Raw genomic sequence first — 14,038 nt, forward strand, 5'->3', positions numbered from 1 at the left:
TTCAATTAGACCGCTTGTTTTTATTGTTTATGATTTAGAAAGGACAACATTAAAACAGCTTCAAACGAAGGGAAAATGAAACTTGAAACATAGTGTTGACTATCGCAGACTACCATTCTGCCGACCTTTTAAACTATCAATTGTTTTTACTAATGCAACAACAAAACAATGGGTTTCATAATTAGGTTGATGCTGTAGATTCTGGAAGACAAAAAAGTGTGTTTTCTTTTTAAATTCTTTTTAACAGTGTTTTTGACCAGTCTGACTTAGGATCTGAAGGTTGATGTGACAAACCTCGTTACATGTGCTTAGTGTGTTACTAGTATGGTCCTTGTCTGAAGTGGACTGTTTTAAAGACAAAAGGCAACGTGACATTCGTCCACTCCACAGTCAAAGTGTAGACATATATACACTTCCGGTGTGTTGATAGGAATATACTTAGGTAGACTTCCGGTGTTGTAGTCGAGATAAAATTTTGCGTTTTGTTGTAACATTCTTTTCTCAAAATGTGACAAAAAGGTTATATCTAATTCATGTCAAAACTTTTGATGTGGCCTTGATGTTTCACCATAAAAACATCGGCATTCAAAAATCTTCATTCTTCAAATAGAAAAGCAAAAAAACAAAAAAAACAAAAAAAAAAAAACCCAAAAAAAACCACAACAACAAAACAACAACAATTACGAAAAACATCGGCATTCTCCATATAAAAAGAAATTCTCCAAATAAAAAGAAACTCGAAATAAAAAAACAACGAAACATAATTGGCATTCTCCTAATAAAAAACAATCAATTGGACAGGATATCGTGTAAGGCCGAAATTAGAGCTGAAAGTTGCTCTTATAAATATTTATAATTAATTTTGAATTGTATATAGATATTTCCGCGAACTGGAGTTGTTTTGATGTGAACGTTAAAAGTTCAACATGGATACGTTATGAAAAACGAGGCATGGATTTAAATGTACACTGTAACTTCTCCCTCGGCTAAAACGATACCAAGGTCTCCGTGTTTACATGGTAGTATGAAGACTACCTATTAAGAGATTGTAGTTTAACATGTACAATGGCAAGTATATAATTGTGATGTATGGCTGGGTGGGGGAGATTTACGATTTAACACACCACCAGTCGCCATTGTCGCCTGTCCGCCATCTTTTGTGATAAATCCACGGGAAATTGGCCAGTTAAATTGGGCGATCGTTTCGCAGATAAAACTAAACTGTTCTTTGAGGGATAATAAAATAACTGTTACGCTTACCCCGTCCCTACAAATTAGTTCTAGTGCTGACAATTCTTCTCTCTCTTAATTGTATGGAATTACATCGGGGCCAAATTTGAAGAACATTCCACCTTTGTACCATTCTTTCAATCAAAAATCACCATTTTTGCCAGTTGTTCTAAAAATAGTACATTTTTTCAACTTTTGGCGGCAACTTACAAATTTTCGCATCCGGATTCTTTTCAAATAGTGCTTGGATTTATGGGGAATCAGAGGCATCCCCTTAAAACCGATTATTCTCCACAATATTGGTCAAATGTCTAATTATATTCCCCATAGGCATGGTATTGCGAGTGCTCTCTCTCTCTCTCTCTCTCTCTCTCTCTCTCATATATGTCACTTATCATATTTTCGTTTCTTTATCAAACTTGTATATGCCATCATGTGACTATGTTATTGTTTATTATTTTGTTATTATTACGGGAGAAGTCGTTTATAAGTTGGTAAAACTTGCTGACTAATCCCTTTGTCATTTTTGTATGTCAATAAAATATGTTTAAACTAACTAAAGAAATCACCATGTTGTATTCTCCCGTCCAGAGAAAGTGGCGATGGGCTAGTTTTCACCAATATTATAAATGATGCTTCTAATTCAACAAAATCCGTTAGGTTAAAAATCAAACAAAAGGTGCGCCAAGTTGATGAAGAGGTGTGGTTCCCGGCCTCTGGTGTGATATAGATAACACTAATATAAAAAAGATTTAAAACCGGAGTCTTACGTCACTAGTTTAATACCAAGACCACACCGTAGTTTATTAGCTAAGTTAAGAAGTGGCAGCTTACCGCTCCAAATACAGACGGGTAGATTTACACGGCCTATCACCCTATTAAATAATAGGTTGTGTAAATTTTGGAATTTTAAAGAGAGCTATATAAAAATAATATGTTTTGGACCTTAGTTTCTCGTAAGTCAAATTTGGGTGGGAATGTTTTACAAATATGTTTGTTGAGTTCTGTGAAAAAAAAATGTTGTAAAATATGTGTGACACGTAATTAAAATATTTTATCTATTTTTTATTTAATTAACTAATTTTATTTTTATATAGCTGTCGTGCAAATTACCTAACCCGCTAGTGTCGGTTACATATGAATGCATATCGCATTTCGACTCCTTTCGAATAACACGAAAGCCGAATTAACTAATACCGGAAATGAATATTACAATATATAGAATAATAAAACTACTTCCGAAAGTGACTAATCAAAATATAGTTAAACTAGAATCGGAAGTGACAGATAAGAAAAACTGAAGAAATTTGTAACGGACGTTAAAATACAAAAAGATTATTGTATCGCACACCTATAGTCACATGTTTGTCTTGTCATCCATGCCAGCATGTCATTTTCAAGTGTCCACATAGTATTCTTCATTCATTTGTGAAATTGGTTCCGACGGAGTATTAGGCACCTTGTATTTAGAATTAAGATTTATCCAAAATAGTTTAAAGTATTGGCCAGCGCATGTAAGTTAGGGAGGCAAGTCGACATATTTCATTTCTGGCGTCTTTTTCATCCCCCATTTCTTCTTTCCTTCCTTTCCGTCCACATTCGATGATATGTAAGATCGATGAAATAAAAACGCAGGTTCGACGTGAAATAGCGATGGAATGCACCATCATTTGACGTTTAGATTTAGCTCTGGATTTAGACATAATCTGACGTATCGTGTCGTCAACAGCTAGACGCGGGAAATGTCAGAAATCCATCAGTATCAAGAAAGATCGTTATAATGTAAGAAGGACAAGTCGGTGGTTCAAGTACATAGGGCCTCTATCGCTCAGCTGACAGAGAATGCTTCTTTAACTCATTTGGGTAAAACCAGGGATCACCGTGTGAGGATTATTACGCCGGGGATTGGGTTCAATTCCTGTCGGGGTGCTCGGTAGGTATGTGTTCTGTACCCTATTGATCTCTGTTCTTTTTCAATTGACCTAATAGCTATTACAAGGACGTAAAACCTGCAGCCAAACAGCTTGAATCACGATCTTTGATTTGTTTATGAATGTTAAACTTGTCCGGAACGAATTCCCATAGGAAGATGACCTTGGTGTTTAATTTGTCCGGATCGGATTCCCATAGTAGAGAAATTTGTTTACGTTAAACCTGTCCGGAGTGGGTTCCCATAGGAGAGAACTTTATAGAGAGAACTTTTATTTACATTCAGTATGTCCGGAGCGGGTTCCCATAGGAGATAACTTTTATTTACATTCAGCATGTCCGGAGCGGGTTCCCATAGGAGAGCTCACACCCTGTGATCACTCCACACCTGTCAGAGAAGTCCACATCTGTATAATGTAATAATTGAAGTTACTGACGATCACATGACATGTCAGGGGGTTGTTAAAACTCCCGTACTTTCGCCTGAACAGACACGGACTGTGTGTACACTCGCGGGAGGGTGCTGAAAGCTCGTGACTGTTGGGGTGAGTTGTAATTAGGGGTGATTGACATTCTGTACTGGACTAGTTCCGGGTACTCGTGACAATAGCTGGGGGCCAGTGGGCGTGGCTACAGGAAAACGATATGTACAACTGCTTAACTAACCATGGTACCGGTAAACTCTTATAGCCAGTCCCAAGACTATGAAATAGACCAACACCTATTAAAGTCGCCTGTACCCGGAATAACGTTACTAATCTTTAAATGTTGAATTACATGAATTGACTCAAAACCCGTAACCAAACCGAGATCACAGGACGCGCCTGCTAGTGCGTTGGTCAGGAGCTTCCGTCTTCAGTGACTTGGCTATCGGAATGATACTAATTCAAAACACGAAAAACTGTTGTAAATGTCCAATCCCTGTGCCAATGTCAATATGAATTTACGGATGATCGAGTTGAACAGCGGTATAGCACTTGGGTTTCACCTTGGCGGCCGGGGTTCGATTCCCCGATTGGACGTGAAAAGCTATAGGGTCACCTGTCTGACAACGTGGGTTTTCCCCGGGAACCCCGGTTTTCTCCCACAATAAGACCCCTGTGGTTTGGAAATTTGTTCCAGGCTCCTGTGATTCCCCAACAAAAAATCATTTGATCATAGAAGGAACGTGATTTTGGTATCATTAAAATGTCACGGTAAAGGCGACCATACAATTTTCTCTGTTATAAAAATTGAGAGCCATTCTTTAAAATGCTCCATTTTTACCTCCCTGGACGTAGATCCGAGGGAGGATCTTGTTTCTGTAAGAAACTTCCTCTCGATGAAACAAATGCTGTTTAAAGGGACAAAACTCTTACAAAAAAAAAACCCCAACAAAACATGGACCACAAAGGTCACTGTGACCTATATTTTCATGATGTATCCCTATGTTTGATATCCGGTAAAAGATTTGATCTTTGAGCTAAAAAAATCTTCTTAAAATCTCTTCCATTCTTTGTGAGTATGTTATTTGGATACAATTTATATCAACATAGATACCCATTATAAAACATGTCCTTCCCTCTATCGTTAATAGAGAAGAAAAATGAAATTGATATGATTACATTCGTCACGGTAAGAATCATGTACGGTGAGAGAATTGGCGGTCAGTGTTACCAGAGACATATGGTGTTACGTCACTACAGGATACTGGTGAGTCGTGATACTCAAAGTTAATAAAGAACTTGAACTTCGACCCCGCCTCCTGAAAAAAGGGAACATCCCATGTGACATAAGTATCATACTGAAACATAACAGAGATTTTTTTTATCATACAGTTTTATGTCTCTTTCAATATCTTGCATATGCTTCATCACATAGGGGGCCGCGGTGGCCGAGTCGTTAAGGTGTCTCGACACTTTAACACTAGCCCGCCACCTCTGGGTTGCGAGTTCGAAACCTACGTGGTTTTTTTATCATACAGTTTTATGTCTCTTTCAATATCTTGCATATGCTTCATCACATAGGGGGCCGCGGTGGCCGAGTGGTTAAGGTGTCCCGACACTTTATCACTAGCCCGCCACTTCTGGGTTGCGAGTTCGAAACCTACGTGGGGCAATTGCCAGGTACTGACCGCAGGCCGGTAGTTTTTCTCCGGGGACTCCGGCTTTTCTCCACCTCCAAAACCTGGTACGTCCTTAAATGACCCTGGCTGTTAATAGGACGTTAAACAAAATCAAACCAAAACAAACCAAAAAAGCTTCATCACATACAAGGCATTTAGAACTAAACTTAAAAATGGATAATGTCTACGAAAAAATCAAACAATATCCGAAAAATAGCTCGAAGCAGATACAGTTTGTGCTATTTTTCATTATCATTAAAACATTGGAATTTTCCACAGACAACTTTCTGTCGATCCGAGAGTGACGCCTTGATTATTATTTATATACATCCATGTCTAACAACTACACTCGAAACACTTTAGTTACATAACGTCAATTGGACAATTCAGACAAAATTTGTATTAAAACGAACAGTTTAAATCCGTCGTAATCTACCTACAACGGCAATACAGCGGCATGGTGTGCCTCTTTGAAAGTGGTTTCAATTAAAGTATCATCATGGAGTTCCAACCAATCACCCTCAAAATGGTGTAAATTTGTGTCTGCTCACAGGTGGTTGAGATAAAGAAATGTCCAATTTATGTCTACCTTGGAACATATCTCTTATGTAAGAATCGACGGCTGTTTTGACATCTGCCAAAATTAGATTTACGACCATTCAGAAATTGTCCAAATTCACCCAGACAGAAAATAAGACTCAATGCAGTAGGGCGAAACATTCCTAGTGATTGTTGGCTCAGAAAATTGGATTGACATAGCGAAAAAAGAATACGTGATTTTCACTAAACAAAACCTGACAACCGTTTCGAATGTAATTGTTAAAATGATGTTTTAGATGGAACAGATGATACCGTTATCTATGTATCGCTGAACCAGTGTCTGTGCTGCGATGTGTTGGTGTTAGGTTGACTGTTGACACATATATTGAAATCGGACACCCATCAGGTAATTTTCACTTAAAACAGAATTTTGCCAGACATATTGTATTATTTTTCAACATAATCCCCTTCAGTATCTATACATTTTTGCCAGCGGAGTTTAAGGGCCTGAATGCTACTTTTATAGAACTCATTTTCTTGGCTGTTCAGAAAGTCATCCACTGCATGTTTGGGTTAGGGTGCCTGAATACTGTAAATGTGGTTATTTTCGCGATTTCGATACGTTAACTATACGCGTGGGGGTAATTTTCGCGATCGACCCACATTCATTTGTAGTTCGAGTATACTCAAATTGATCTCAAAATAATACACGTGGGGAAATTTTCGAGATCAAAAGGGATCCGCGTAATTAGCGTTAATTTTCCCCTCGCGTAAATTTCCACGTTCACAGTAGCTGTTATCAGTTTTGGAAATTGATGAAAGTCTGATGGAGCGAGATCAGGTGAATAAGGCGTGTGCTCAATAAATTTAAAGTCACAATCGTGAATGGCAGCCATGGCAATGACAGACTCTTTCACCCTAACCCTAACCGATTTTGTCCATCTTGCAAAATATGTATGTGCGAAACAAATATATATATTAATTGAATAATGAAGTAATGTATCTGTATTAAAAGAATAATTTCACGATGGTCACAGGGACATGGTACAAATTGGCAAACCCCACGATCTATTTATTTAGTATGTGTATTGGCCGTGGGTTGGAAGTTCGTGGTAAGTCTTTGTGACCACGATGGCTTCATATTAAGCCCATCATTTGCACGTTTTTCCTTCTAATTGTCTAATGAAGATGTATACCTATATTAAGTGAAACCTTCCAATACCTGTATACTAAAGCAAGGCCCGAATTAAGAATGTATCCTATTGAAACTGTACTCAAGCATTTATGGTACTTCAAAACAAAACAAAACCTGACTCCTTTTGTTCAGGAATCATTTGATGTTAATAAATCTGTATATGAGAAGATAAACTTCTGGTATAATTACAGTATTGTAAACAATGTGATAAAGAATAACAACCAGATAAAGACTATCTTCATCGAATAATTCAGCAAACAGGAAAAGAAAACTTCGAGATTCATTTTCAACTTCAAACCTGATCACAAAGATTACAGTCCATTCGATGGGACGACACATTCCCTATTTATTGTCCTTTTCCAATGTTGATCATCCAATCATACTGAACCACACAATTCAGCAATGTAATTGCACAAATCACACCTTTATGTGGAGAGAACATTTTTGGGGATGTTATAATATTCCATAACTGTATGCAAATTGTGAAGCATTCCATATCTATAACTATATATATACAGTACGTGTATATATTTACACATATCAAAATTGGAATGACACAGGAGATTTGCAAGTTTAATCATCAGTCATGGGAGGTTTATGTAAAATGTTATATTTACCGGGGTAATTAGTAATTTTGAGAATATATTTATGAAGCTCTATTCTGTACATTCTACCAGTGCTTAGAGAATGGACACAATTATATGCTCTCCAATGTCAAAATTAATCATATGTAAAATATTAGGGGTTTATTCGCCATTCTAGGCCTGATTGCCGTCATAGCAAAATTACCAAAATGGACTTGAAATCAATATTTTTAAGAGAATGATCTATGACTTGAATATTTCATAAAAATAATGTAATACATCGTTTATTCACTTCATTCAGATCTTCAGACACCACATAATTTGTGAAGTCATATATAGAAATATATGAACCATTTTGTTATTGATTTATAGTTCACACAAGTAAGCACTAGATGTAAGCAGTAAGTATATGTACCGCTATCTACTGGCATGACTTTGAGTACAGTAAACTACACTCGCTTTGTGGATATTGACAGGATAACATATATTTACATACTAATTCAATTTTAGAATTGTAACTGAAATCTTGTAACAGCATGGCACAAATAGTCATCTGAACATTTGTTGTATTTTCAGTTTATCAATTCATTGATTACTCCGTGTTTGAAGTATGGTGTAGTGAGAATTTCAAGTCTTGATCATGACTTGATGAAAATTTTAAATTAACAAATTATTAAAATGAATTTGTTTGAAAAATAACACAAGTTCCACAGCAGTATTATATAGAGAATCAATCACAATATATCAAAAGTTATAAAACTACAAATAACAATTAACGGCTGAATATCAAATTAAGTGAATATCACAACTATTTTTGCATTTGTTTTTAGATAATCCGGATTTCCGTTTTCCGGCTTAAAAAAACAAGAGGCCCAGAGGGCCTGTATCGCTCACCTGGTTTCATGAGATATGAAACAAGAATGATGCTTAAGTATATTTGTCGCTGGTATTGCTATGTCAATATATATCATAAGCATTTTATATGAGTACATGTACATTAGTTTTATTTTAATACTAAAAATGCCAAAAGGTGCATTAATCCATGAAATGAAACTGACTTTTGGCGCGACCCCATAGGGATGCTACCACACAAATGTGAGTGATATTCATTGCTTAGTTTCAGAGAAGATCTTGTTTAGACCAATTGACCCCTTTTGACCCTGACCTCTACCCCTGTGGCGTCAGCTCCTTCCTTTATACAATTTTGAATCCCTACCCCAAAGGGATTCTAACAGTCAAAATTGAGCAATATATATTGCTTCGTTTCAGAGGAGAAGTTGTTTATATCAATTTAGCCAAATTGACCACTCTTGGCCCCGCCCCTCAGGCCCCCCCTTGTACTAGGGGGTCAGTCCCATCATTTGTACAATTTTGAATCCACACCAAAAAGTAATGCTACCAGGCAAATATGAGTGATATCCATTGCTTGGTTCCAGAGAAGAAAGTCGTTAATATCAATATAGCTATATTGACCCATTTTTGCCCCGCCCCTCAGGCCCCTAGGGGGTCAGCACCACCATTTGTACAATTTTGAATCCCCATCCCATAGTGATGCTTCCAGACAAATAGGAGCAATATCCTGTGCACGGTTTCAGAGAAGAAGTCGTTTATATCAATATAGCCAAATTGACCCCTTTTGGCCCCGCCCCTCAGGCCCCTGGGGGGTCAGCCCCATCATTTGTACAATTTATAGTCCCGTACCCATAGGGATGCTTCTGACCAAATTTGGTCAAATTCTGATCAGTGGTTATGAAGAAGAAGTCAATTGTTGACGGACGGACGGACGGACGACGGACGACGGACGCCACGGTATGGCATAAGCTCACCTTGGTCCTTTGGACCAGGTGAGCTAAAAAAACGAGAAGTATTTTAATTGCCGTTATAGTTGAATTACCAAAATGGACCTGAAATCAGTATTTAAAAAAAAAAAGAATGATCTATGACTTGAATATTTCATAAAAATAATGTAATACATCGTTTATTCACTTCATTCAGATCTTCAGACACCGCATAATTTGTGAAGTCATATATAGAAATATATGAACCATTTTGTTATTGATTTATAGTTCATACAAGTAAGCACTAGATGTAAGCAGTACGTATATGTACCGCTATCTACCGGCATGACGGAGTACAGTAGACTACACTCGCTTTGTGGATATTGACAGTATAACATATATTTACATACTACATTGTAATTCAATTTTAGAATTATAACTCAAATCTTGTAACAGCATGGCACAAATAGTCATCTGAACATATGTTGTATATTGAAAAATTATTTAGGTAAATATTAACTCATTTGCTTGACTTTTAGAATTGTAACTGAAATCTTGTAACAGCATGGCACAAATAGTCATCTGAACATGTGTTGTATATTGAAAAATTATTTAGGTAAATATTAACTCATTTGCTTGACAATTTTCAATTTATCAATTCATTGATTACTGTGTTTGAAGTATGGTGTAGCGAGAATTTCAAGTCTTGATCATGACTTGATGAACGTTCTAAATTAACAAATTATCAAAATGAATTTGTTTGAAAAATACACAAGTTCCACAGCAATATTATATAGAGAATCGATCACACTATTTCAGAAGTTATAAAACTACAAATAACAATTAATGGCTGAATATCAAATTAAGTGAATATCACAAGTCTTTTTGCATTTGTTTTTAGATAATCCGGATTTCCGTTTTCCGTCTTTGAAAAAAAATTACGTAGGCGTATTGCATAGTAAACGTAGCCGTATGTACATATGTAACAGCTGATTTCAATCAGATTGACTTAACATGAACTTAACACCGTCTCAGTAGTTTGTCACAATCGAAAATTTGATCGTGAATTCGGTATTTTGCAAATTCTTTCAAAATACTTCCAGGTAAAGGGAAAAAATGCATATGGTCTCTATACACACACCAAAGATTAATAGATCCTATATTGGGTCCATTCTCTCGTAAAAATATCGATTTGGGTCCACTATCGGCCATTTCGGTAATTCAACTCTAACGACAATCGGGCCGCGATTCGCAAATGAAAAATTAATTTAAAATTCGTAAACCTCTAATATTTTACATATGATACAATTAGGCATTGAAAAACATATATGTGGGTCAATTCTCTGAAAATAATGCCAATTTATATTATAATTAAGCCCCATTTTTCTTCGTTTCGGTATTTCCAAGTCTGCTTCACCTGTGGTCCGTTTCAGTAAATATTCTCGACTTTGCCGAAATAAAAACAAGCTATATAATTGTTCATTTTAAACATGACAACTGCCGACCACACGTATCTAAAAATGTTATTGTTGATATCATCTGAATATTGCCGTAGTTATCTGTCACTCGATTGTAAACCCATTGCCAAAGTCATGGAAGAATCGACCAATCAAATTGGTTTAACGTTTGATTTCCGTAATCTTGCAGTTACCTCCCTTACAACAGTAAATACGTTCCAAGTATCGCCTACAACAACCAATCCCGTGCACATGGCAACAAGATATTATCATTTGCATTTGATTTATTGGTCGTTTTCGTCAAAGGAAAATGGAATATGGAAATCGATGACAATGTTAACGCTATGACCAGTCACCCTGACCACAAATGCCACCTAGTAAATGTATCTACCTTTCTCGCAAACATGTACAGTAACCTATAGTATGATACAATGTATCGTCTCGTATGCCGTTATTGATATATTTTTTCTCTAAATTATAGAAATACTCATCTAGTTGATAATGATGTAACATTCTAGAATATATATATTACACATTTAAGTAAATCGCGGACATATTTGCAGACCTATGCTATAATGTCAGCCGTTTTGGAATGAACACGGAAGAGCAAAACTTTCTAAACATCCGGAGACGAATGCGCCTGCGCAATATTTGTATACATAAATATATTGACCTGGAGTTATTCGCAAAGTTCAGGTTCATTTAGTCTTCACATTTCGCTAGAGTTATGTATTTCTCAAATCGTATGCATCTTGAAAACACCTACTGAATACATTTCAACATTTTCGGTAAAACTACTACATAAAACGAAGATGTTTTTGCCAGTAAATTATTTGAAGCGTAAGGCAATGGAGGCAGCCATATTTCATTGAAACAGACAGTAGATGGCGTATTGGTGAATGTGGCTACCAAATATGGTCATATTTCTCAGTCCAGTTCTTGATGGCAATAACCGAACATTAATGTTCGTTTAATAAAAATGGATAAGCAAACATGTCGGACAAATTAAATTCATTGCCGTGTGTTTCCGAAGAAGAGTTTTTCTGCTGTTCAAGTTTGTAATGAGGCTTATGTTTAACATGATGGAAATTGCTACACCATTTTTTTTTGTGTCACATCAGTTCTTTGTGCCACATCAGTCTTTTTGTGTCACTATTTTTTTGTGTCACACCAGTTTTTGGGGTCACATCAATTTAGTGTCAAACTAGTTTGTTGTGCCACGCCAGTTTTTTGTGTACCCATTTTTTGTGTCACATCAATTTAGTGTCAAACTAGTTTGTTGTGCCACGCCAGTTTTTTGTGTACCCATTTTTTGTGTCACACCAGTTTTTTGTGTCACACCAGTTTTTGTGTCACACCAGATTTTTGTGTCACACCAGTTTTTTGTTGTGTCACATCCGTTTTGTTGTCAAAGGAAAGAAATTGGGTCTTTTGATTCTACGTTGTCGTACGCATCTCGACTCTCGAGTGTTTGAGTGGGGGGTGGGTCACAGGGATTTGGCACATCACACGGTCCATATTATATATTATTATGTATTGTAGTATGTTCTACACTATGTTTGGAATTCGAGTCAAGTCCCTGTTGGGTGGGGGTATTTGGACAAGAAAACAAAATGAAATCACAACAAATTTAAACTACGCCTCTGTCGAAATTACCACGTGGCCTATCGCCCGGGACACCATATATAGTTTGTGCCAACTCCGCCGGACACGAGAAGTTGATACAGTAGAAGTTTATTTGGACATATCCCGGGTGTTTAGAACGATTTTAGACGTTATATACGGTTAAATTAAATGACACAACATCTTTGGTGTAATAATGCTATTTACAAATCGGTTTGTGGCTAATACATGCTTGAACAGAATTAAAGGTAAATGGTGATTTGTTATAACTTAAAGAAGTAGAGAATAATTTATTATCAAATTTCGGACTACAATTTACAGGTAACGTTTTGCGCCTGTAAAGACACTTTTTGCTACTGATGATGATAATAGATGATTACGGACCGGAACTGTCCATTGGTTACACGTCAGGAAAATTGTCTGTTGATTAAACATTTACTTCGAATATTGGAAATCATCAAAACATATTTCATTTTATTTATTTGTTTACTTTTGAAGTGAAATATTTTATGTTTATTTCTCAGGTGAATTCTTTACCTTTCCGCTGCTCTTACCTACTCGTAAACAGACAAATGGTTTAACGAAATCTGTCATAGTCATGCGGACAGACATTATTACAACATTTATAGCTTTATATCATCAAGTAAATTGGCCACGTGGCTTCATCAGACCTGCGAAATATCGCTTTGGTGGCAATACACCTGCCCTGCGGAGCGAGTATTTCAATAAACTGCTGTTGTGAAATTCAGTTGGTGACATCGTCATTTTGAATAAATTGTATATTTATATCTAACGAATACCTTACATGGAATCTGAGATCTATGTGATATACACGTCTATGATGGAATGGCCTTAGATTTAATCTAAGTTCGTTACATCATTTTTTATATCAGTGAAATTATAAGACTACAGTGAACCATTTCTACTTGATCAAATGACCTAAACGAAAGCATGATGTCCATGGGCCTTAACAGTCACATCAGTTATAAATATATGATAATTGATGTTTTTGTTTTTATATTAAGAATTCAACACGCTTGACTCCTGTGACCTTGCAGGTTGGTCAAGGTCATGCAATTGAACAACCTTTTTAGTCTGTTATCTAAGCATGTCACTGTCACAATAATTTAACATGACCCTATGTTGCTTGGTCACAGAGAAATCATTTAAAGACTTCGACACTTTTGAACCCTGTGACCTTGAAAGAAGGTCAAGGTAATCCAATTGAACAAATTTGGTAGCCCATTATACCAGCATGTTACTGGCCCAACATCATGACCGTAGGCATCTTCGTTAATTATCACGAGAAGCCCATTTAAGATTTTAAGACATTTGACCCCTGTGACCTTGAATATAGGTCAAGGTAATTCATTTGAGGAAACTAGGTATCCATCCATCCAAGCATGCTACTGAACCAATATCATGACCCTGGGCTTCTTGGTTATTGAGAGAAGTTGTCCAAATATTTTAACACATTTGACCCCTGGGCCCTTGAAAGAAGGTCAAGGTTGTTCATTTCAATAAACTTGTTAGCACTTCATCTCAGCATGCTATTGGCAAAAGTTCTGACCCTGGGCCTTTTTGTTACAGAGCAGTTT

The sequence above is a fragment of the Pecten maximus genome, chromosome 16, assembly GCF_902652985.1.
Source record: "Pecten maximus chromosome 16, xPecMax1.1, whole genome shotgun sequence".
Lineage (NCBI taxonomy): Eukaryota > Metazoa > Mollusca > Bivalvia > Pectinida > Pectinidae > Pecten > Pecten maximus.